We start from the raw sequence: 24,243 nt of genomic DNA, 5'->3' as shown, positions 1-24,243 counted from the left end.
AACTAAAGCAGAAATCATGGAGGAGCATTGCTTACAGGCCCTTGCTCTACAGGGCTTCCTAAGCCTGTTCTCACATAACTTAGACCACCTGCTCTGGTGTGGCACCTCCGTGCCATCTCCACCCTCCCTGGGCTGGGTCCACCCCCTTCCATCATTAATCAAAAAGAAAGCACCGCAGACTTGCCCACACACAATCTAATGGGAGCATTTTCTCAGTTGAGGTTACTGTTCCCAGATGATTTTAGCTTTTGTAAAATTGAAAAATAAACAAAAACTCACACAGACACTCAGGAACTTCATGCGTCTTCTCAGAATGATGCAAGATTCACATTGTCTCTCACCAAGGTTATATAAGTTACAAAAATGGCTGGAGAGAAGAGGAGTCTGTGCTGTGGGATGGTCTGTATGTCAAGTGTGTTGCTGATTGGTCAGTAAATAAATCACTGATTGGCCATTGGCTAGGCAGGAAGTCTAGGCGGGACAAGGAGAAGAATTCTGGGAAGTGGAAGGCTGAGTCAGAGAGACACTGCCAGCCGCCACCATGACAAGCCGCATGGGAAGATCCCGGTAAGCCACGAGCCATGTGGCAAGGTATAGATTAATGGAAATGGATTAATTTAAGATATAAGAACAGTTAGCAAGAAGCCTGCCACGGCCATACAGTTTGTAACTAATATAAGTCTCTGTGTTTACTTGATCGGGTCTGAGTGGCTGTGGGACTTGGCGGGTGAGAGAGATTTGCCCTGACTGTGGGCCGGGCAGGAAAACTCTAGCTACAAGTCTGGCCCAGTGAGTTGTTCAAAAGCTGTGCAGGGCCCTTCAGGCACGCAGCTTTTGTGATCCACCACTTATGCTGAGATAGACTTTTCAGTGGTACAGCTGCCCTTAGGTCAACCATGCACCGATAAGCAACCTCTAGCCTTCGCTCCTGTTAACTGGCTACAATCAATTCACTGGTTCACCAAGCTAAACTAGGAATGAGTCTTTGCTTTGTCTTCTCCATAAAACACAATGGCCTCCATTATTTATTCATAACACCTTTATTCAAGTGTTGATGTCCTGTGTTACTAGCATGAGCCCATGCCACCGAGCCGCCCTTATCTCTGGACAGACTAATAAAACATGGCAGCTTTGTGATAGCCACTTGTGAAGTTCTGTATTGTGCTCAACACTGATCACTTATGACCCTCTAACTCTTCTCTCCTCAACTCAAAGAAATCATGGCCACTGTCATAGACCTCACATTGCTGTATCACGTTCACATGTTTTTAAAAATATTTATTACCTCACTACAACGAGTCTGGCAAGAATTTTCATCTTCAATCTAGGGATAAAAGAACCAAAGATATACTGTTGTAGATGGAAGTTTCTGTCCCACCTGGTCCCACACTCTTCAGTCCCAAATAAACACACAGAGGTTTATATTAATTATAAACTCTTTGGTCTATGGCTCAGGCTTATAACTAACTAGCTCTTACACTTAACCCATAATTCTTGTCTATGTTTAGCTACATGGCTTGGTACCTTTTCTCAGTCCAGCATTCTCCTCTTACTTCCTTTGTGTCTGGCTGGCAATTCCATCTCTCCTTTCCTCTTCCCAGAATTCTCCTAGTCTTATCACCCTGCCTCCACTTCCTTCCTGGCTACTGGCCAATCAGTGCTTTATTAAGTAAATAGAAGTGACATATCTTTACAGTGTACAAGAGCATCATCCCACAGCATTCCCCCCCTTTTTTTCTTAAAAAAAAAAAAAAAACCTGAATCTAATCTCCTATGTTTAGCTTTTTTAACCAGCATTCTAAAAGGGGAAATGCTGTGGAATAATGCTCTTGTACACTGTAAAGATTTGTCACTCCTACTGGTTTAATAAAATGCTGATTGGCCAGTAGCCAGGCAGGAAGTATAGGCAGGGTGACCAGACTTGGAGAATTCTGGGAAGAGGAAAGGAGAGACAGAGTCACCAGTCAGAGGAAGTAAGAGGAGAATGCTGGACTGAGAAAAGGTACCAAGCCACATGGCTAAACACAGACAAGAATTATGGGTTAATTTAAGTGTAATAGCTAGTTAGTTATAAGCCTGAGCCATAGACCAAACAGTTTGTAATTAATATAAACCTCTGTGTGTTTATTTGGGACTGAATGGCTATGGGAACAGGAGGGACAGAAACTTCTATCTACATGCTACATTTAACAAGCCAGTAAAAAAATAGATCTGAAACTGGTTCTAATGCAGATTTGGGTCTGTGGACTCCCTGATTAGCCTACTGAGGAGTGTCCTCATTTAAATAGTTCAGAGTAGCCATAGTGATGGGATATCCATGTGTGGAGACCCTCAGTCTGTGTCCCTCAAGAAACACTTGTGGAGTCATAGGAGAGACAGATTTTCTAGGCCTCTGCTTGGTTATCTTTTGTGCTTGTATTGTGTGCAGTCTCCTAAGATGTTTTTGTTGTAATGTTGGGTATCTGTAATTCTCAATTCCACTTAACTTTAGAGTTGCCCAGAACAGAGCCAGACAAATGAGAATGTACTGTTCACAGGACAGAGTCAAACAAATGAGAATGTGCTGTTCATACCGGGCCCAGGTGGAATATGAGAGATTTCAGTCTTTTTCAGAACATAGAACAACAAGGAACTGAGGCAAGTTGGTTCAATGGGCTGTCTGCTAATGAGAGATTCTTCAGTTGGTTCTCAGGTGACTTACTGTCAGGTAGTTGTTAGCAAACTATAGACTGCCACGGGAACAGAGTTCTCAGGAACACAGATGTCTGAGTTAGGGTTTATATTACCACGATAAACACAATGACCAAAAGCAATTGGAGAGGAAAGTGTTCATCTCATGAAGGGAATTCAGGGCAAGAACTCAAGGCAGGAACTGAGAGGCAGGAACGGAAGCAAAGGCCATGTAGGAACACTGCTTATTGGCTTGCTCCTTCTCACCTACTCAGTTTGCCTTCTTATATGCCTAAGATTACCAACCCAGGGGGTAGCCCTGTCCATAATAGCCTCTGACATTAATCATCAGTCAAGAAAATACACCTCATGCTTTCCCACAGGCCAATCTGGTGGGAATGTTTCCTTTTTTCACTTTCTTTTTTTTTTTTATTCTTTGTGTCTTCCACATAATGTCCGCATATCATGTCTCTGGATCTCATTCATCTCCCTCCCCCACAAAATAAAATTATTTGAGAAAAGAAAGGTAAGAAAGAAAGAAAGAGAGAGAGAGAGAAAGGGAGGGAGGGAGGGAGGGAGGAAGGGAGGGAGGGAGGGAGGAAGGGAGAGAGGGAGGAAGGGAGGGAGGGAGGAAGAAGGAGAATCTCATCATGGAAGCTGCAGTGTGACACAGTGAGTCACACAGTAAACCCCTTTATCTATAGATTTTTACATGCAGGCATTCATTCCAGAGAATCATTGTTCCTGGTTTGAGTCCCCTGATCCCTCCTATACCATTAACACTGGGCCCTCACTGGGAGTCTTCCTGGACATCCTGTTGCTGCCCTGTGTCAGAAGATCTTTCAGCCCTGGGTCCGCAGAACTGACAGCACCACCCCCCATGCTCCAGGAGATCACAAATGATAAATGGGGTGGATGTTGGAATGGGCCAACACATACTATGGTTCTGGGCCGGGGTAATTAATTGCAGGGTTGGTCAGCTTGCCGGCTCTCCCCCGTCTTCCGTTTGCCCCTTTCAGGGACGAGCAAGGGGTGGGGCCATTTCTCCCACTTTCACGTCCTCAGGGTTGGTTCTCCCACACCTACACCTTCAGGGCCAGCTCTCCACACACAGTTCTCTCACAGTGTCGGGGCTGGCTCACTCACACCTTCACTAACAAAGTGCAGGGTGCACTTTCTCGAGTGCTGCAACTGATGCAGGAAAGGGCCAGCTCTTCCATTATTATGACCTGGTGGCCAGCTCTCCCACCTGTCTCAGGCATTAATGGGCATGGGGGAGAGCATCTCTCCCCGACCCATCGATGCCACCAAGAGACAGGTGAGAAATGGGGACAGCTCTCTTATACTCACAACTTGGGAATATTTTCTTAATTGATGTTCCCTCTTCTAAGATTCACAGATGAATAACATGAGAACAAAATGATTCCATAGGAAAGACAAATAGGTTGAACAATTCTAATAAGCATAGACATTTCCCCCTGTATCATAAACACTGAATGGACAAACACAACATGGTTAGTGTCTAGTGCAGAGGGACCCAGGACGAAAGCAATGGTGAAGCTGGAGAGATACCAGGGTAGGTGGGGCATGGATTGTGTGAGACCCTATAAAAACTTCAGCTTTCACTCAAAGAAGGACAGAAACCCATAAGGCTTTGGGTGGAGAAACATCACGATAATGTAGATTTGAGAAGGGTTCCTGTGGTGACGTAAGGAGGTCATTCCACAGAGACAGAAGCAAACAGAAGCTAGAAAGCTCCTGCATCCTCCAGAGGTTGATGAGCCGGAGATAGAGTCAACGAGCCCTGATCAGTTCTGGATGTTCTAGAAGTATAACTGTTGAGATGGGTTGAGTGTGGTCTATGAATGGATGAGAGGAATGAGTCAAAAAAAAAACCCTCCAGGCTGGGAAGCAGGGCTTGACAATTACTCCCAACCTATGAGCTAGCTCCCTGCTTTCATGATATTTGGCTCAAATGTCCTTTTTTCAGGGAGGCTTTCACTGGCCACCTGTACCAAGCACTGAGGTTGTTCACACATGTCTGGTTCACTCTCCTTTTAAGGAGATGGGAGAACTGTTCTGTGTCCTATTTAACTCAGGTTGATCACATGTCCAGTTTTGCTAACAAAATGTGAGTGTATCTGATTTGCACCATTTTCACGTAAAACCTTTAACAGCCAGTGGTATGTCTCATCTTTTCTTTCACCTCTAGTGAGGCAACTAGAAATTTCCTCTAGAGCCTGTCTTTAGAGGGAGGAGTCAGGAGTCAAAATCCGAGATGCCCTTCAGTGGTCATAAAGTATGAACTGGAGGCAAATTGTTGTTGATATAAATCACTAAGATCTTAGAGATTATTTGTTATTTGCAACGTAACCAGCCAATTCTGACTGGTATATCGTACGTATTTGATGTAAATAAAAAGACTCGTAGCCTTCTTCAGCTCTTCCACACCCCGTCACTTTCACCACCACCTCACACCACTCACATGTCTTTCCTTTGTCAACATCCCCTTCAGAATGAGTATTTCATGAGGACAGTACTTAGACCAGTGTCGACCCATATCAGACACCAAGGATAATGTTGCTGTGTGAAGGAATAAATGAAGGAACAAATGAATGAGTGCATGCAATGGGACATTAGGGAGCATGTTCCAGAGCAAGAAGGATTGATGCTAAATCTCCAAATAACATAGGAGTTTTCCGAGGTAAGGAAAAAGCCTGGGAAGGGACTAACGTGCTCAGAATCCTTGGACTACGGCTGCACAAGAAATTTAGAGGTCAGCGAAGTGGCATGATGAGAGATAAGATTAGTGTCATCGGTTGGATCTGGTTTTTTAAAGGACCTTTCTGTTCCTTTCTAATATGCTGGGACTTTATTTCTTGAGCAGTAATGAGGCAACAGAGTTTTTAAATCAGGAAATGACAAGGAGAGTTTTGATTCTGCCTGGACAAATTACATTCAGGGAGCAATTTCGGCTCCTCCTTTCTCTCTGGCCGCTGCACTGATGTCACCCTTCATCAAATCATTCCTTCACTTTTTTGGTAAAACCTCAACAAATGTTTACGGCTTGTTGTGGGAAATACACAATATAAAATGCACAGGGAGCAAACAGAAGCAAGACACTCTATACCTCAGAGGAACTTCCCTTGTGTAGGGTTCAAAGCTAATATACAAGGTAGTTACACAAGCCCATGAGGAAAAAGCCTGGGGCTCCGGGTTCTGTGTCCCTTCCATCCCATCTTCACATTGACTCATGCTCCTTGCCTGAGCTCCTCAGTCTCTCCCTTGGCCATTTCCGACCATTTCCATCCAGTCTAGAACGGAGCACCAGCTCCCTGCTCGCGTTATCAGCTGTGTTCTCACTGCCATCACAAAAGCAGCAACACTTAGCATTTTAAATCATTTTACAAATGACCTCAACATGCGCACGATCTCACTGAATCCTTTCAAGACCCCGGCGAGTAGTATTTCCACCTGATAGATGAAAATAAAGCTAAACAAAACAGAGAGAGAGAAGAATGGGTTTTGAGAAACTGCAGATTGTCCAAAGGTGCATAATCAGAAAGGACTAGAATCTAGACCACATGGAACAGACACAGGACAGACAGACAGACAGACACACACACACACACACACACACACACACACACACACACACACACACACATTCTCTAGCCATAGTTGACCGTTCCACTGGGTTTTTGTCTCTATACAAAATTATATTCTGGCACCTGTGGAACCATAGCTACAGCAACAAAGTAAAAGGTCCCTGCTTTCCAGGAAGTTAGTATCACAGTGTAGAGTCTACAGCCTCCTCTATTCCATAGCAGGGCTTACCTTTCTCTATAGTTCCTAATGAACTTGTGAAGGAGCTCATTCTATTGAATGGTCCAGCACAGAATAAGCAAGTGCCCTGCCACGCGGCTCCACCTCTGCAGCAGCCCTCTTTTTAGCAAGTCTAACATGCTGTGCTCAGTGGTTCCTGCCCATCCCACCAGTGGTTAGAGAGTAGCCTTTCTTGCCGTCAGGGGACATTAAGCGGCTAGGCCTCAGAACTGACTATTCCAGAAAACTCTTTGGAAGATCTGTTTCTCTTGTTTCTTTCCTTGACATGCTTTTTTGTGACCTCAGCTTCTGGAGTCTCACCAACATGTAGGGCTAACTGGCAGCCAGTCCTGAGACTTAGTCATGGATGAGAAATGCTACAGACAGTCAACAGCCTTGTTCCTCTGAGCTACGGGCCCCATATGAGTGCATTTAGCAGTTCATGCTTTACAAATGGTTCCCTGGCAGGGCTCAGTGCGTTGTGTCATTTTGTTTATAAACTGACATCTCTTGCTTCTTAGTGTCCCCCTCCTCCGGTTCTTTCCATCTGGAGATGAGCCTCCTAAAGGATGCTGTAGCTGTAGGTATCTAACAGCAATTCCTTATCCCTGCCATTCCCTGTTTAGAAATGTCTGTCTCAGATGATGTAACAACATTGTGTTTAGACTAGTTGTCCAGGGGAAGGGGAGAATCTGCTCTTAGCTGAAACAAAATGATTTTAGATGTAGAGAACAAGACAGAAACAGAGTATAAGCTTCCTGTTCAAAGGTGGGTAGTTTAAAAACACCAGGCTCAATACCCTTGTCAGCAAGGGTGATGGAAGATAGGAAGCATAAGAAATGAATGTCGTGTGCTCTTGTTTGGAGAAAACTGCAAATTACTGTATTTCTGTCCATAAAAGTCAGAAGAATTACATCAGCAAGATGGTGAGCAGAGAGGGCCTACATCGTCTTCCCCCACCAAAACATGACTTTAACAACAAACATTCTAAATTTATCTGTGAAAAATCCAGAGTCCAAGTAAAGATTCCTCAAGCCCAGATGATGATGAAGCCCTGTAGAAAATCTGTGATGTTCTCTGTCGTTTTTTATCAGAACACCTCGCATACTATACCAGGGAATAGATAAGAAACCTCCAACTCCTAGATGTCAGACTTTCTGACCTAGGACTGGTGTCTGTCTTGTGTCAGAGGACCAAACTAGCAGAAACAGCCCACTATATCTGGAATATCAGAGAATGAGGATAGTCAGCCAGATTCTACCATGTGGCAGAAATACATGGGTACCTGTATCATGATTTACCGCAGCGCCAGATGGGTGGCAGAATCACAGACATCAGTGGAGTGTCTGAGCAGAAACTGGGAAACCTCTCCAAATAGGTTATACCCACAGCTCAGAGAGGACACAAGCCCAGAAAAGCCCTGAGAAATTTCCAGAATGTCTAGCTGACTAGGGAAAATTCCCCTTACATAAAATTGAATCACAAAGTCTGGGACTTTGTAGACTTGTGTAGTTCTTTAAATGCCAAAATCACAACAACAACAATAGCAACAACGCTGAGGCATTCAAAGAAATAGGAAACAATGACATATTTTAAGGAACGAGTTAAATTTCTAGAAATGTGCTCTTAAAAAGAGAGAAAAAGATCTGTAAATTGCCAGATGAATAATTAACGATTTCAACCTTAAACACCTTCAATAAAAGAAAACATAGATACATACATAAATGAAATCCAGAAAATAAATCAGGAACAAAGTTAAAAATTCCAGTCAAGAACAACTACTACAGGAACAAGGCAGAAGCTCCGATCTGAAGAGTGCGGGAACCAAAGGGAAAGCTCACTTGATGGTCTCAACGGCCAACTTGAAAAAGAATCATGAGCCAGAGAAGAGGACGTCTTAAATGGCCGAAGTGGAGGAACAAATCTGCAGGAATAATAATAGAGCCCATGTCTAGGGGGACTTCTACACATGATCAAGGACAACAGCACATATGAACGGGCAGTTCCAGGATGAAAAAAGGAAAAAAGGAGCAGGTAACATATTTATATTTAAAAAAAAAAAATCATAGACGTTTTCCCAAATCTGATGAGAGATTGAACACACAAATTTGAGAAGCCCAAAGAACTTCATTCTGAAGAGTATAAAGCTAAAGGGACTTACAAGGCATGTCATAATCAAATTGTCAGAAGTCGTAGACAATGAGAAAATTTGAAAGCAGCCAGAGAAAAGTGACTTGTCGTAGAATGGAGTTCTTATTAAATTGCCAGTTCCCAGAAGAAGCCTCACTAGAAGGGGATGAAGTTATATATTCAAAGCACTGAAAGAAAAAAAATGTCCTTACCGATAAGGGGAATTATGTCTGGCCAAGCACCCTTTCAAAAATACAGAAGAATTGAAGATTTGCCCAGTTAAACAGAAGCTAAGGAGTTCATCCCACCCCCCTGCCCTAAAGAAAGCTGGGGGGAGTCTAAAAGCTGAAACGAAAGTTAGAAATACCAACACAAAACCAGGTCGAAATCTCAACTTCCCAGATAAAGAGTTGTCCAGTTCTGGAGTATTGGTCAGTGAATCACTAACAAATCTAGTACAGAATGTTTTTTTTTAAACTAAAATGTATGTGTAGACTCCCGTTGGTATCCAACTTTAAAAGGTAATTTTTGTCATCAACAATAACTAAAAGAAGGGGCAAAAAGATATGGAAGTAGAATTTTTAAACACTGAATGCTCAGTTGAAATTATTAGCTTCAAATGGAGTAATATGACTCGAAGATATAATTTATGTAATTGCATTGGTAACTACAAAGAAAATATCCATAGAATATAGCCAAACAGAAACAAGCAAGAAATAAAGTGTCACTCTAACACATTCAACAAAACATAAGTAAATACAGTAAGACAGAACAAAAATATACAAAATAGAAAGCAATTCGAAATGACAGTCATAAATCCCTTCCTACCAGAAAACTGTAACTATGAACATTAAATGTCCCAATTAAAAGAAATAAGTTTGGGTAATGGACTAAAGATAACAAGAGTCAAATATATGCTCTATATAATACATTCATGTTAGATATTTAAAATATAAAAGATAGAAAGATTTTAAATAAAGGAGAGAGAGTAGGAGTGGCCATACATTTAAGAAAAAATTTGGGGGCCTTGTGAGCTTTCCTTCTTCCATATTAGCATGTCTATTGGTGTCTTCCTTGTTCAGGTCTTGTTTAAACAGCCATGTTGTGGGAGTTCAAGTGTGCAGCTTTCCCTGTAATTTTTAGGAGATGCAATCATCTCACAGTAGACCTTCTATTCCTCTGGCTCTTACAATCTTTGTCTCTCCCCCGCCCCTTTCCTCCCTGTTCCCTGAGCAATAGATGCAAAAATTGTGTTGTAGATATACTAGTTGGAACTGGTCACTACACAGTCACTTGTTTTGTGCATTTTGATTGGTTGTGATTGCCTGTAATGGTCTCTGTAGGCACAATCTGGCTGGGTAGAGAGCTTAGGCATGGTATGGAAGGTGCCTGTAGATCATGGGGGCAGGCAAGTTGGTTTTTTAAAAAGGAACAAAAGAGAAAAACTGACAAGAACTCAATTAGATAAAGAGAGAAATCCTGATTTCAAAAGTTAGTAGTGAAAAGGGAGACATTACAACTGATGTCACATAAATACAAAGGACTAGAAACATTGAAAGGACAAGGAATTCCAATCATTCTCAAACTCTGAAAGAATCCCAAACTCACAATATAAGGATAGTGTTACTTCAGCACCATTGTGATGGCCGAGTGGAATTTGTACCAGAAAGCAAGGATGGTTCAATGCATGGAAATTAATAAATGCAATAATTCCACATTAAAAACGCAAAGGACAAAAAGTATAAGATTATTTTAATCAATGTAGAAAATGCATTTGACAAATAACAAACACACAGGACAAACTAAGAGTAGAGAGAAACTACCACAATACAACAAAAGCTATGTATGAAAACCTTACAGCTAACATCATGCTCAATGGGGAAACACAGAAAGCCTTTTGTCTAAGATCAAGGGGCTTGGCAAGGATGCCTACTCTCATCATTATTACTTGATGTATGAGAGACTGCCTGCATATGGCTGCTCCAACAGCATACAGAGGTGCTGAGACCAAAGTGGGGATCAAAGATTCAAAATTACATCTAACTTGATGCATCACTGAGCAGATTTTCAATCCAACTAGGTATGGGTCTTGGGATCATACTGATTCTGAAAAAAAAAAAAAAATCCTTTCTTCTCAGCAGTAGATTGAAGCAGTGACAAGAAGCCATTTTTAAAAAGACCCTGGCTAAGTCAATGGACATAAGGTACTAGAAGCAAAGGTCTTTCTATGAATGGCTTGCTCTGGAAGACCAGAGCAAACACCATAGGACTATCCTCTGAAACATGATCTGCAGAACGCCTCTGGATAGAAAGGAGGAAAACTTTAAGCCAAAACCACCTCATGTTCCACTGGGTGGAAATCTGGTTGTTAGATATGAGTAGACCACAGAGGCAGGCCCTCCACCTGCACCCAGACAAGCAACAGCACATAACATGCCCTGCACTCACACCCACATAAGGGTCATGGAGGGACAAGTGCTGTGTCTGCACCCACACAAAGGATTATGCAAGACTCTGCACCTGCAATACTGTGAATACTAGAAACTTCTGCACCTGTGCCCAAGCTCGTACCTACAAAGAAACAGTCCACAACCCCACCCAGTTCTGTTTCTCATTTGTACTTTTCTTGTTCAATATCTAATTTCCCTGTAGTTGGCCTGTTTCCTTTTTATTTATTTATCTGAGATAGGCTCTTTCAAAGAGTACTGGTTGGCCTGGAGCTGGAATTCTCCCTCCTTCTGAACCCCAAGATCTGGGATTATTTGAGGTAGTCTCACTGCATTTCATAGCTCATTCTCTTTTTGTTTTACCTTTATCTGGAAATGATTTTCCCCTTTATCTTTACTCTTCTACTCTTCTATTCACTTTATCCTCTTTATGTTATCTAATCCTTTAATGGCAATTGTGAGACTTATTTTGCTTGTTTTCACTGTATTTTAATCCTTAGTATCTAATAGTTTAGTACACAATGTATTAACCCAGTGTCTTTACTCAGTCAAAAACATTTTATTTGAAGGCTATGTATATAACAGTTTCTTCTAGGATTGAAACATTCTATCCTGCAGGGAAGCTACTTAAATCAGGAAGGTAAACAACTCAAAATAGGCTCAGGAAGTCCCGGAAACTGACCAGATTCACTAGGCCCCTCCCTGGCAGAGTAAGCAATAAAAGCTGCTGAGAGTCACTCTCAGACAAGCCAAGCTGCAAAGAAGATTCTGAGACCAGCCAACCTGCCTAGAAGACATTTAGAGCAACTGAGTCACTTGAAAGGGACACTCTCCAACCTGTTGAGTTGCCTGCAGGCTGTGCAGTGTGCCCAGGTTCCCAGCTTTGTGAGCTGTCACCTATGCTAGGGTGGGCCTTGACAACTGTCTTTGAGTCATGTCTGCTCCTGTGTGTGACCCTTCACCCATATGCCTGTGGGTAATCCCAATAAAATTCATTGGTTCACTAATTGGACTTTGGCGGTATCTGTACTTTGGCCTGTCATGGGCTCCCTCCCTATCTCAGGGGAGTAGACGTGTGTGGTGCATCTTCCCAGGAACAGTTTTGTCACACAACAGAGCAGTTACTTCTAACTGATTATTACCACATTTTCACAGATGGCTTACCCAATCTTTGTGCTTGCTTCTTCCTCCATTAGTATTCCGTGTTTAAAGTGGTGCTAGAAATGATGTTTGATGCCTTAAACATGTGGGCTGAGGGAAGACATACACCTCAATGCAAGTCCCACCTGAATATTGAAAAATTTAACCAAAATGATACAGGTGGTAAAAGAAAAAAAAAGGAAAGAAGGAAGGAAGGAAGGAAGGAAGGAAGGAAGGAAGGAAGGAAGAATGAAAGAAAGAAAGAAAGGAAGCCCAACAAATGACTTAATCCTAGATTCGCAAGCCACAACACAGAAACACAGGCAGGTGAGAAACCAAGAATGTTTTTTTCTAAAAATTATTAATTCAACAGTAATGTATTCCAATAAGGGAAATGATGTAAAATCACAAACAAGGAATTCCAAATAACAAGTGTAGTGTTGAACAGAATAAAAGAGAACATAATTTCCTGAATAAATGGATAGGATACAAATAGCTGAGTGAAATACAGGGAACAATACAGAATATGAATCCAGTGGATTCAATAAAGAAGTAGAAATACTGAAAAAAATTAAGTTGAAATTTTGAAAATAAAAACTCAACAAGTCACTTTAAAAAAAATTAACAGGAAGCCACCAATAGAAAGAATCAAGTGGAAAACAAAATATGAGAACATGAAGGCAAAAATAGATGAATTAGAACATTAGATAATTGCAAGGGTAAAATAATAAAATATGAACAAAACATGCAAGGAGTATGGATCAGAAGTAAAAGATCAAATTTACACAACATGGGCATAGAAGAAGATAAAGGCATAGAAAATGTGTTCAATAAAATCATAGAAAATTTCTTCAATCTAGGGAAAGAGATGGCCATCCAGATACAAGACGTTTAGTTCATTATGTGCATGTGCGTGTGCGTGTGCGTGCGTGTGTGTGTGTGTGTGTGTATGTGCAAGGATACACATGTGCAGGTGCATGTGTGGAGGTCAAAGGGGGCCAGGTATAACAAGAAATCCATGGGAGTCTGCTTAAAGAGTAAAAGGAATTTGCTAGGAAAGAAAACTCACTAAACAGAACAGGAGAATCTTCGCGGGGTCCTGGAAGGCTGAGGTACTGTCCCACGCTGCTCTACCTGAGTCAGACAGCACCATCGAAGCCCACGAGGGAGAGAAGAGAGGGGTCTACATGCCTCTCCAATCTCAAGGGTAGCCCTGAGACTGTGCCCCAGGGGCTGATACTTCAAGGTCATAGGGTGGAACAGATGTCCACTATACACAGTTTTGGAGCATTGGTTCTCACCTCCCACCTTGTTTCAAGGTAGGGTCTCTCTTGTACCTGACACTACCATGCATACTCCAGGTTGACTGGCCTATGATCTTCTGGTTCAGTTACTTGTCTTTGTCTCCCATCTCACCATAGAAGTGTTGGGATTTCAGATGCAAGCTATCATATCTAGTTTTTTGTTTGTTTATTTGAAGTTCCAGGGATCCAAACTCAGATTGTCAAGCTTGCAAGATAGATGCTATTTTACCAACTGAGTCATCTCCCTAGCGCCATTTAGAAACCAAATAGACAAGATCAGGAAAGAACCCTTCCCCATCATATTTTAGCTAAAACAAAAAGCATAAGGAACCAAGAAAACTTGTTGGAATCTGCAGGAAAGAAGTACTATGAAGACAAACCCACTAGAGTTAGAGTAGTTCTCTAGTGAAACTCAAAATCACAGGATGGCATGGAATTTTGTATTTTAAGATCTGAATGACAATAATCACCAACTGTTGTATTGAGTGCAGGTTCACAAGGGTCTGTGGAAAGAAGACACAGAGGCACTCTAGGATGACATTTTAGCCTTTCCAGCTGCAGGGGTCAGCCTCTGATGAACAGACTCACCACAGCTTGGCAAAGGGTTTCAATTTCCATGTACCAAAACCTCTTACCTAAGCTCCCCAAAGAGACAATGCCAATACAAATTCCCAAAATCACAGGACACCTCAGTTTGCTGAGTCCTCCTGTAACCAGGTTTTTCATAGGCTTTGAACCCTTAGGAAACTTTCAGATAGGATTTCCATACTTCAAACAGAAGGTACTGGACACAAGAGGTAGCAGTCCCAAAAGACAGATCAAAGCTAGATGCTAACACTCCAGAATCAAACCAGCTACATAACTCTGCAAGAACTCTTGCCATAACCAGCCATGACTATTTTACCCAGCATTGTTGTCCTTCCTAGTTAAAGAAGAAAAGCTTTCCATGAAACATTAGGTGACTGTCCAGGCTGCCAGCTGTCTCGGTCTACTCTTTAAAGAGTCTGGTAACATCCCCTTGTAGTGTTACCAAACTCTTTAAATCCAAGTTAGTATTGGCCTGGCTCTAGAAATGGATAGAGAAAATGAAAAGCAGGCCAACTTCTGTGATGAACATGGAGGCAAAAGTTCTCAGTAAAATACAAACTGAGATCAACAATGCATTAAAGGTCTCATTCATCATGACTAACAAGGCATCATTCCAGGGATGCACAGATGACTCAACATTCTCAAGTCAAGAAGTGTAATACAGCACATAAATAGACTCAAGGTCAGAAATCACATGATCATCTCAATAGACACAAAAAAGCCTGTGATAAAGTCCAAATTCCCTTTGTGATAAAAGTTTCTAAAGACATAAATACAAAGACCATACCTCAACACAATAGAGGATATATGACAACAATATCCAACATTATACCAAATGGGGGGAAAATGAAGAGCATTTGTTTCCTCTAAAGTCTGGAATGAGAAAAGGATTTTTTTTATTCAATATGGTGTTTGAGGCTTTAGCTAAAGCAGTGAAACAACAATAAACAAAAGGAATATAAATAGAAATGGAAGAAGTCAGATTCTCCCCATTTACAGATGGCATGAGCCTATACTTAAAAGACCCAAAAGAAAATTCACAAAGAGGTTGAAGAGATATCTCAGTGGTTAAGAGAACTTGCTAAAAGCCAACAGCCAACATCGAATTAAATGGAGAGAAATTCAAAATGATTCCACTAAAATCAGGAACAAGACAAGGCTGTCCACTCTCTCCATATCTATTCAATATAGTACTTGAAGTCCTAGATAGAGACATTAGACAACACAAGGAGATCAAGGGGATACAAATTGGAAAGGAAGAAGCCAAACTTTCACTATATGAAGATTATATGATTGTATATATAAGTGACCTCAAATTCTACCAGGGAACTCCTACAGCTGATGAACACCTTCAGTATTATGTCAGGAAACAAGATTAACTAAAAAAAAAATCAGTAGGCCTCCTATATATAATTGATAAATGGGATGAGAAAGAAATCAGAGAAACAATACTCATTATAATAGCCACAAATAATATAAAATATCTTGGTGGTAACTCTAACCAAATAGGTGAAAGATCTGTATGACAAGAACTTTAAGTCTTTGAAGAAAGAAATTGAAGAAGACATCAGAAAATGGAATGATCTCCCATGTTTATGGGTAGGTAGGATTAACACAGTAAAAATGTCAATTTTACCAAAAGCAATCTACAGATTCAATGCAATCCCCATCACAATCCCAACACAATTCTTCACAGACCTCAAAAGAACAATACTCAACTTCATATGGAAAAAAAAACAACCAAGGATACAAAACAATCGTGTGCAATAAAGGAACTTCCAAAGAAAGCTCTACTGTAGAGTTATAGTAAAAACAGCTTGGCATTGGCACAAAAACAGACACATGGATCAATCAAATTGAACTGAAGACCCTGACATTAATCTGCACACCTATGAACACCTGATTTTTGACAAAGAAGCCAAAAGAATACAATGGAAAAATGTGATATTTTGTGGTACTCTAATAAAACTTACCTGAAGATCAGAGGACAGAGCTAGCCACAGATTTAGCCACAGAAGTCAGGCAGTGGTGGTACACACCTTTAATCCTAGCACTCAGGAGGCAGAGGCAGAGATCCATCTGGATCTCTGTGAGTTCAAGGTCACCCTAGACTACATGAGATTAATCCAGTCTAAAAGAAACAGAGCCAGGCAGTGGTAGCACACACCTTTAATCCCAGAACTTGAGATCTCATGTCTTTGCTACCAGTATTTGAGAAGCACACACACCTTTAACCCCAGCACTAGGAAGGTTGAGATAGGAAGTAAAATGACTGGGTGGAGAAAGGCATGTAAGGCTTGAAGAGACAGGAACTCACGTGAGCTTTTCAGCTGAGGACTATGAGGCATTCAGTTTAAGGATTTGTGAAGACAGGATCTTCTCTTTTCAGCTGAGGAGTTGGTGAGATGATAAGTGGGTGTGGCTTGTTTCCTCTGATCTTTCAGCATTTACCCCAATATCTGGCTCCAGGCTTTTACTATAAGACTAGTTAGGATTCGTACAACAGAGAAAAGAAAGCATCAACAACAAATGGATGTCGACATGTAGAAGAATGCCATGCACAAAGTTCAAGACCAAGTGGATCAAAGATCTCAACATAAATCCAGTTACACTGAACCTGATAGAAAAGAAAGTGGGAAGTAGCCTTGAACTCACTGGCACAGGAGACCACTTCCTAAATATAACACCAGTAGCACAGACACTGAGAACAATAACTAATAAATAGGACCTCCTGAAACTGAAAAGCTTCTGTAAGGCAAAGGACACTGTCAATAAGAAAAAATGACAGCCTACAGAATGGGAAAAGATCTTCACCAACCCCACATCTGATAGAGGGCTGATCTCCAAAATACGTAAAGAACTCAAGAAACTAGACATCAAAATACCAAATAATCCAATTTAAAAATGGGGTACATATCTAAACAGAGAATTCTCAACAGAAAAATCTCAGATGGCCAAAAGACATTTAAAGAATTGTTCAACATCCTTAGTCATCAGGAAACTGCACATCAAAATGACTCTGAGATACCATCTTAGACTTGTCAGAATGGCTAAGATCAAAAACACTGAAGACAGCTTAATTGGAGAGGATGTAGAGCTCTCCTCCACTGCTGGTAGAAATGTAAACTTGTACAGCCACTTTGGAAATCAATATGACAGTTTCTCAGAAAAATGGGTATCAATCTACCTCAAGACCTAGCTATACCAATCTTGGGCATATACTCAAAGGATGCTCAATCATACCACAAGGGCACTTGCTCAATTACGTTCATCGCAGCATTATTCATAATAGCTAGAACCTGAAATGCTCCTCAACTGAAGAATGGATAAGGAATATATGGTACAGTAACACGATGGAGTATTACTCATCTGTAAAAAACAATAACAACAAATGGATGGAACTAGAAAAAAATCATTCTGGGTGAGCTAACCCAGACACAGAAAGACAAACATGATATGTACTCACTCATAAGTGAATATTAGAAGTAAAGTACAGGATAACCAACCTACAATCCACAGCCCGAGACAAGCTAGATTACAAAGGAAGCTCAAAGAGGAATGAATGGATTTCCCTGGGAAGGAGAAATAGAAGAGATCTCCTGGGTAAACTGGGGGTAGGGGTGGGAGGGATCGGGGGACAGGAACTTGAGGGAACAGGTTGGATGTGGGATAGAAGGGGAGAGTAACTAAATGGGGGGGGGGTGCATTTCCAGGTTAGGGAGAAATCTGGTGCCAGGGAAATTCCCAGGAATCTACCAGGATGACCCCAGCTAGTACTCCTAGCTATAGCACAAATTCTAATTGGCCTTAATAAAAACCTGGAGTCAGATATCAGGGTAAATGCAGAAAGATCAGAGAAGTAAAGGAGCAGCCACTAGAGAGACTTCTCACCTCTATGAAATCCTCAGACAAAAAGGGGCTGAGCTCCTGTCTCCTCCCACCTTATGTATCTGTCTCCACCACTCTGGTGCTGGAACTAAAGGCATGAGCATCCACTGCCTGGCTCTATTTCCCTTTTAGACTGGATCAATCTCCTGCAGCCTAGGGTAGCCTTGAACTCCTGATCTTCCTGCTTCCTCCTCCCAAGTGCTGGGATTAAAGGTGTGTGCCACCACTGCCTGGTCTCTATGGTTAACTAGTGGCTAGCTCCACACTCTAATCTCCAGGCAAGCTTTTATTTTTTAGAGCACAAAATATCACCACACCTAACTAGCCATCTACTGTAATCAGATTGGTGACTACCCTAGTCATCAGAGAGCCTTTTTTATCCAGTAATTGATGGAAATAGATGCAGAGATCCACAGCCAAGCACTGGGCCAAGCTCCAGGAGTCCTCCTGAAGAAAGGGAGGAGGAATTGTACAAGCCAGAGGGGTAAAGGTCATGATGAGGAAACCCACAGAAACAGCTGACCTGAGCTTTTGTGGGAGCACATGGACTCTGGACCAACAGTTAGGGAGTCTGCATGGGACCGACCTAGGCCTTCTGCATGTGTGTGACAGTTGTGTAGCTTGGTCTGTTTGTAAGGTTCCTAGCAGTGAGATCAGGACCTGTCCCTGGCACTTAGCTGGCTTTGGGGAACCTGTTCCCCATGCTAGATTACCTAGCCCAGCCTTGATGCAGGGGGAGGAGCTCGGTCCTGCCTCAACTTGATGTGCCATGCTTTGTTCAAGCCCGTGGGAGGCCTGCCCCTTTCTGCATGGAGATAGGAGGAGGAGTGGATGGGGAAGGGGGTAGATGGGAATGGGGGGATGGAAGGGAGGAGAAGAGGGAGGGGAAACTGTAGTCGGTATGTAAAATAAATTTTAAAAGTGTCAATTAAATAAATTTTTAAAAAAGAGTACTTGCTGCTCTTACAGAGGACCTGGGTTTGATTCCCAGCACTCACATGGCAGCTCACAACAGTCTAACTCAGTCCCAGTTTATCGAATGCCCTCATCTGGCCTCCACGGGCACCAAGCACACAAGTGGTACACAGACATGCAGGCAAAACGTCCATCCACATATAAGTAAATGAAAAGTTTTTAGAGAAAAATTTTAGGTACTGTAAAACCCCAGTAATAAAGCTTGCTAGGCACTGGTACAGACACACCAACCAATGAAAGAGAATAAAGCACCCGGAATGAGACTCATACAGCCAAAGGCATGTACACCAAAGATAATACGTATGCCAAAGCACACCCTGAAGAAAGGATAGCCTATTCAACAAGTGGTTGGGAATATTGGATGTGTGAGTATAGAGGAATTAAACTAGATCCTTATCTTCCACTCCACAAAGGTTAATTCAAAGTGGATCAAAGCCCTTTAATGTTAGATCTGAAATTAGTACAGGAAAGTATGAATTAAGGTATAGCTATAGGTAGAGACTTTCTGAAAAAGACTCAAATGATTCAGGAAACAAGCCCAAGAGTTGACCAGCCAGGCTGCATGAAATTAAAAGGCTTCTTCACAGGAAAAGAAACAACTGAATGAAGTGACACGTTACAGAACAGGGTAAAATCATTCACAGGTATATACCTGCCATAGAATAATACCTGTAATATACAAAGAACTCCCCACACGAAGTAATAAAATGAACAAGACAATCTCAAAATAGGCCAATTAAATGAACAGAGAGTTTCGTCAAAAGATGAAATGCAATGAACATATGTAAAAATGGCCAACATTCTTATCCACCAGCTAAGTGCAAGTCAAAGCTACACTAGGATTCCATCTTACCCCAGCCAGAATGGCCAGCATTAAAAACAAACCACAATAAACGCAACTGATGACTCAGGAGCAAAGGAACCCTTACACGCTGCTGGCAGGGATGTAAACTGGTCCCAACTGCTATGAAATAATCATGGAGGTTCTTCATGAAACTACAAACAGAACTCCCACACGACACGGTTACACCAGCAATATAGAAAAAAAAATCGACAGATAAAAACCAGGTGTATTTTTTAGACAAACAACGAACAATATAAAAAGTAAATTATGCCAGTAATTCCATTTACAACAACACTAAAAAGATGCTTTTGTCTGCTAGCTGTCTTTCAGCAGGTGGATAAAGGAGTAGCAATTGGAGAAGGGTACCAGAAATGTCAGCACTCCTAAGAGATGAAAGCTTTTAGCATGGCTTCTTTAGTTTACATTTATATTATCTCTGTTTAGACTATAGTTGACTCCATAGACTACAAAATTATGCAAAAAATCCATGTGATTCACAATTATATCTTTCCAGACTGATTTTATTTGGCAATTTGGCTAAATCTCATTACACAGGATATTATTGTGTACACTAATAAGCCCAACATGTAGACCAGCGTTTTTCAATAACATCACACTGAGATGCTGGGAAGCCGGAGTGAACATCCCAAGGCAATGTGTAGTTAGGCTTCTGGATGTAATATAGACGCTACCCGTCAGGTATGAAACTGAGCCAGAAGGAGACAAGGAAGCAAAAAGAAGATGCTTTTGTTGTCCTACAAACAAGGCTGAAGTTCTCTTCACTTGCCTCCTTTATCCTGGTTCATCCTCAGTCCAAACACTGAAAGGAATTGATGCTATTAGACTAGCTCCTTCCATCATCTTTCCATCCATATCCCAGAGAGAGAGAGAGAGAGAGAGAGAGAGAGAGAGAGAGAGAGAGAGAGAGAGAGAGAGAGAAAGAGATTAATATTCTAAAACGTGAGATTTACATAGTATTTTACTATAATGTTGTATACCTGCTACTACTAGAGTGGCATTATATCTTTGGCTATTATTTTGTACTATGGATATATTATAGTTTTTAATAGTGATTTCCCTCTTTAAAGACATAACCTAAAATTTGTCTTAGGTTTTCCAGTGATAAGAATAATCTTGCAAATAAGTCTCCTGTAGACATATTCGAGTGAATTTTCTTGAGCTAATATAAAATGGAATGAGTGGTTTACAGAGTATGCATATTTAAATTTTCATAGATGATAATCATGTCTTTCACTCTGTAGCCCAGAATAACCTAGGATTCATTATGTCCCTTATCTGGTCTGAACTCACTATCTTCCTGTCTCTACTCCCAAGTGTTGGGACTACAGGTGCTGGACAGTCATACTGCTGACAGTGTCTTCTAAAGATCCGTTAAAGTCTGTGCAGTTTGTGATTCCACTTCACAATGAGATTTTAAGATAGCTCTGTTTGTCACAGAATGAAAAGAGAATGTGATTGGCAGTCAGAGACCCCTTTTGGATTGCTGAACCTACCTTTCATTAGCTTGAAAGATGCTAAATGCTTTGAAGGCTTGGCGTCTTAGTTATGTTTGCCTCATAAAGTTTTCAAAAAATATCATTAAAATATGTACAAGTCCTGGTCACACAGGATCACAAAGAAATGTTTACTCCTGTCTAGTCTTGTAGTGTGACTTACACAACCTTCTGAATGCACCATTTATTACTAGTTCTGTGCCAACAGGTGTTTTTCTGGGCAATGTAGTAGTAAGATGTGTAAAAGACATGGTCTCAGCTCCAAATATTTTTAGTCCAGTAAGAAAGATGATGTTTGAATCCATTCTTCTGTTGCCAAAACAGAATACCTGAAACTGGGGAGCTTATAATAGAAAGAAGTTTGTTGAGTTCAAAGTCCTGGAGATTGGGTAGCTGAACCTGGTGGGGCCTCATCATGCATCACAACCTGGCAGGAAAGCAGAAGGCAAGTAAATACGTGAAAGACAGAGTACAAGGGGAGTATTTCCTTTGTGAATCTTTTGGAATCGACAGAGAGCTAAGGATAGTTCATAAGCAAAAATTAAGCAGTTCATGACCACTAGATTAGCAGTACAGAAGGTACTAAAGGAATTACATCCAGGGCAGCTAGAGGAGAGGGGAGCAAATCCGAAGGGCACGAGAATGGAGAGATTTCCTGAGAGGCAGGGTTAAGCAAAGAGGACTGGGAAGGAGTCAGTCATAACCAGCACAGTAATCCATCAGACCCCTGATAATAATAGGGAAGAAAGTAAAGAACACGGTAATCCACCAACCAGAAAACAAAGTTGTAAGAATGAATAAATATCTATCAGTAATAACCTTAAATGTAAGTGGCTCCAACTCATCAATAAAAACAGACAGACAGACTAAAGACATTTAAAAAAAATAGATCCAACCTTTTGTCATCTCTAAGAAGCATACTGTACTGGTAAAGACCATAGACTCTCAAGTCAAAGGATGCAAAACAATCTACCCACAAAACGGAACCTTAAAACAAGCTGTCATAGATATTCTGATATTTGATAAAGTAACCTTTAAATCAAAATTATTCTTAAGCAATAAAGAAGGCCATGACATATTAATAAATGTAAAAAAATACATTACAAAAGAAGATACAACAGCAGTAAATGTGTATTGCCAAGCATTTGAGCTCCCACTTTCATAAAACAGATACTGGTGAACAGATCAAATATGTCCAATGAAATAATAGTAGGTTATTTTAATACTCCAGCCTCATCCCTAGGTAGGTTATACAAACTAAAAGAAATGTCAGAGTTAACTACACCATGGATCAAATGGAAGTAATGGATATCTGCAGAATATTCCAACTAACAGAAACAGAACATATATTTTTGTTTAACAACCTATGAAATCTTTTCTAAAAATAGACTACACTTTAGATTACAAGTGAAGTCTTGCAAATACAAAAAAAAAAACAAAATGGTCTCTGGTAGCATCAAGTCATACTACAATAAAACTAGACATCAATAGCCCAAAATAGCTATAGAGACCACACAAATACAAGAAGACTGAATGATAGTCTCTTAAGTGACCAGTGTCTCATTGAAGAAATCAAAAAGGAAATTCAGATAGTCCTAGATTCAGATGAAAATTAAAGTACAAGTTACCAATACTTTGGGGGTATATCTATGAGAGTTCTAAGAAGAAAGTTTATAGTTATGAATAGTTATAAAAAAAATTAGAAAGATCTAAAATCAAGAGCCCAGAAGAGCACATCAAGGTCCTAGGGAAACGAGAGCAATCCACATTGAGAAGCAGTCATGACAACAACTAATACGAGGGCAAAAATTAATGACATGGAGACAGAAAGAATTATGTATAGGCAAGGAGTCGGTTCTTTGCCTTTATTTCAAAAATAAATATGAATGACAAGCCTTTAGGCCAACTACCCAAAAGAAAGAGAAAGAAGATCCAAATCAATAAAACTAGAGATAAAAGGGGAGGTTACTACAGGTCTGGACAAAATTCAGACAGTCATTAGGGAAGACTTTGAAAACTTAGATTGCCCCAAACCAGAAAGTCCAGAGGAAATGAATGAATTTCTTAGATGCATACGTCCTACTGAAATTAAACCCAGAAGATATAAACAAACAACTTCAACAAGAGTCATAACAATTATGAGATTAAAGCAGTAATAAGAAGCAAAGAAAAGTCCATGTGCAGATGGATTTACTGCCAAATTCAACCAAACCTTTGAAGAAAAAGTAGCACCAATGCTTCTGAAATTGCTCCATTAAATTGAAATAAATGACATTCTACCAAAGTCACTGTACAATGCCAGTATTACCCTGATACCAAAATCAATTAATAATGCAACTAAGAAAAAAGAAAAAGCTATATACCAATTTCCCTGATAAACATAGAGGTAGTAATGCTCATAAAATTCATGTAAATCAAAGTCAAAAACACATACCCTGTGACCATTCCATGGTTGTAATGGTAGTTCAACATTCACAAATCAATAAATGTAATATAGCACTAAGACTCAAGGACAGAAGTCATGTGATCATTTTAATTAGTGCAAAAATACCTTTAACAAAAATCTAACATTCCTTCATGATAAAAGTCATGAAGAGGCTGAGGAGAGAGGGAGCATACACCACATTAAAAAACAAAACAAAACAAATCTGCAGCCAACATCACGCTAAATAGGGGAAGATGTGAAATGTCACCTTTAAGATCAGGAAAAAGACATGGGTTTCCACTCTCTCCACTTCCATTCAATTTTTTTTTTTTTTTTTGGTTTTTCGAGACAGGGTTTCTCTGTGTAGCTTTGCGCCTTTCCTGGAACTCACTTGGTAGCCCAGGCTGGCCTCGAACTCACAGAGATCCACCTGCCTCTGCCTCCCAAGTGCTGGGATTAAAGGTGTGTGCCACCACCGCCCTGCTTAGTGCTT

The sequence above is a fragment of the Peromyscus eremicus genome, chromosome 9 (genome assembly GCF_949786415.1).
Source record: "Peromyscus eremicus chromosome 9, PerEre_H2_v1, whole genome shotgun sequence".
Lineage (NCBI taxonomy): Eukaryota > Metazoa > Chordata > Mammalia > Rodentia > Cricetidae > Peromyscus > Peromyscus eremicus.
The sequence above is the reverse complement of the archived record's forward strand: the minus strand, read 5'-3'. Positions refer to the sequence as shown.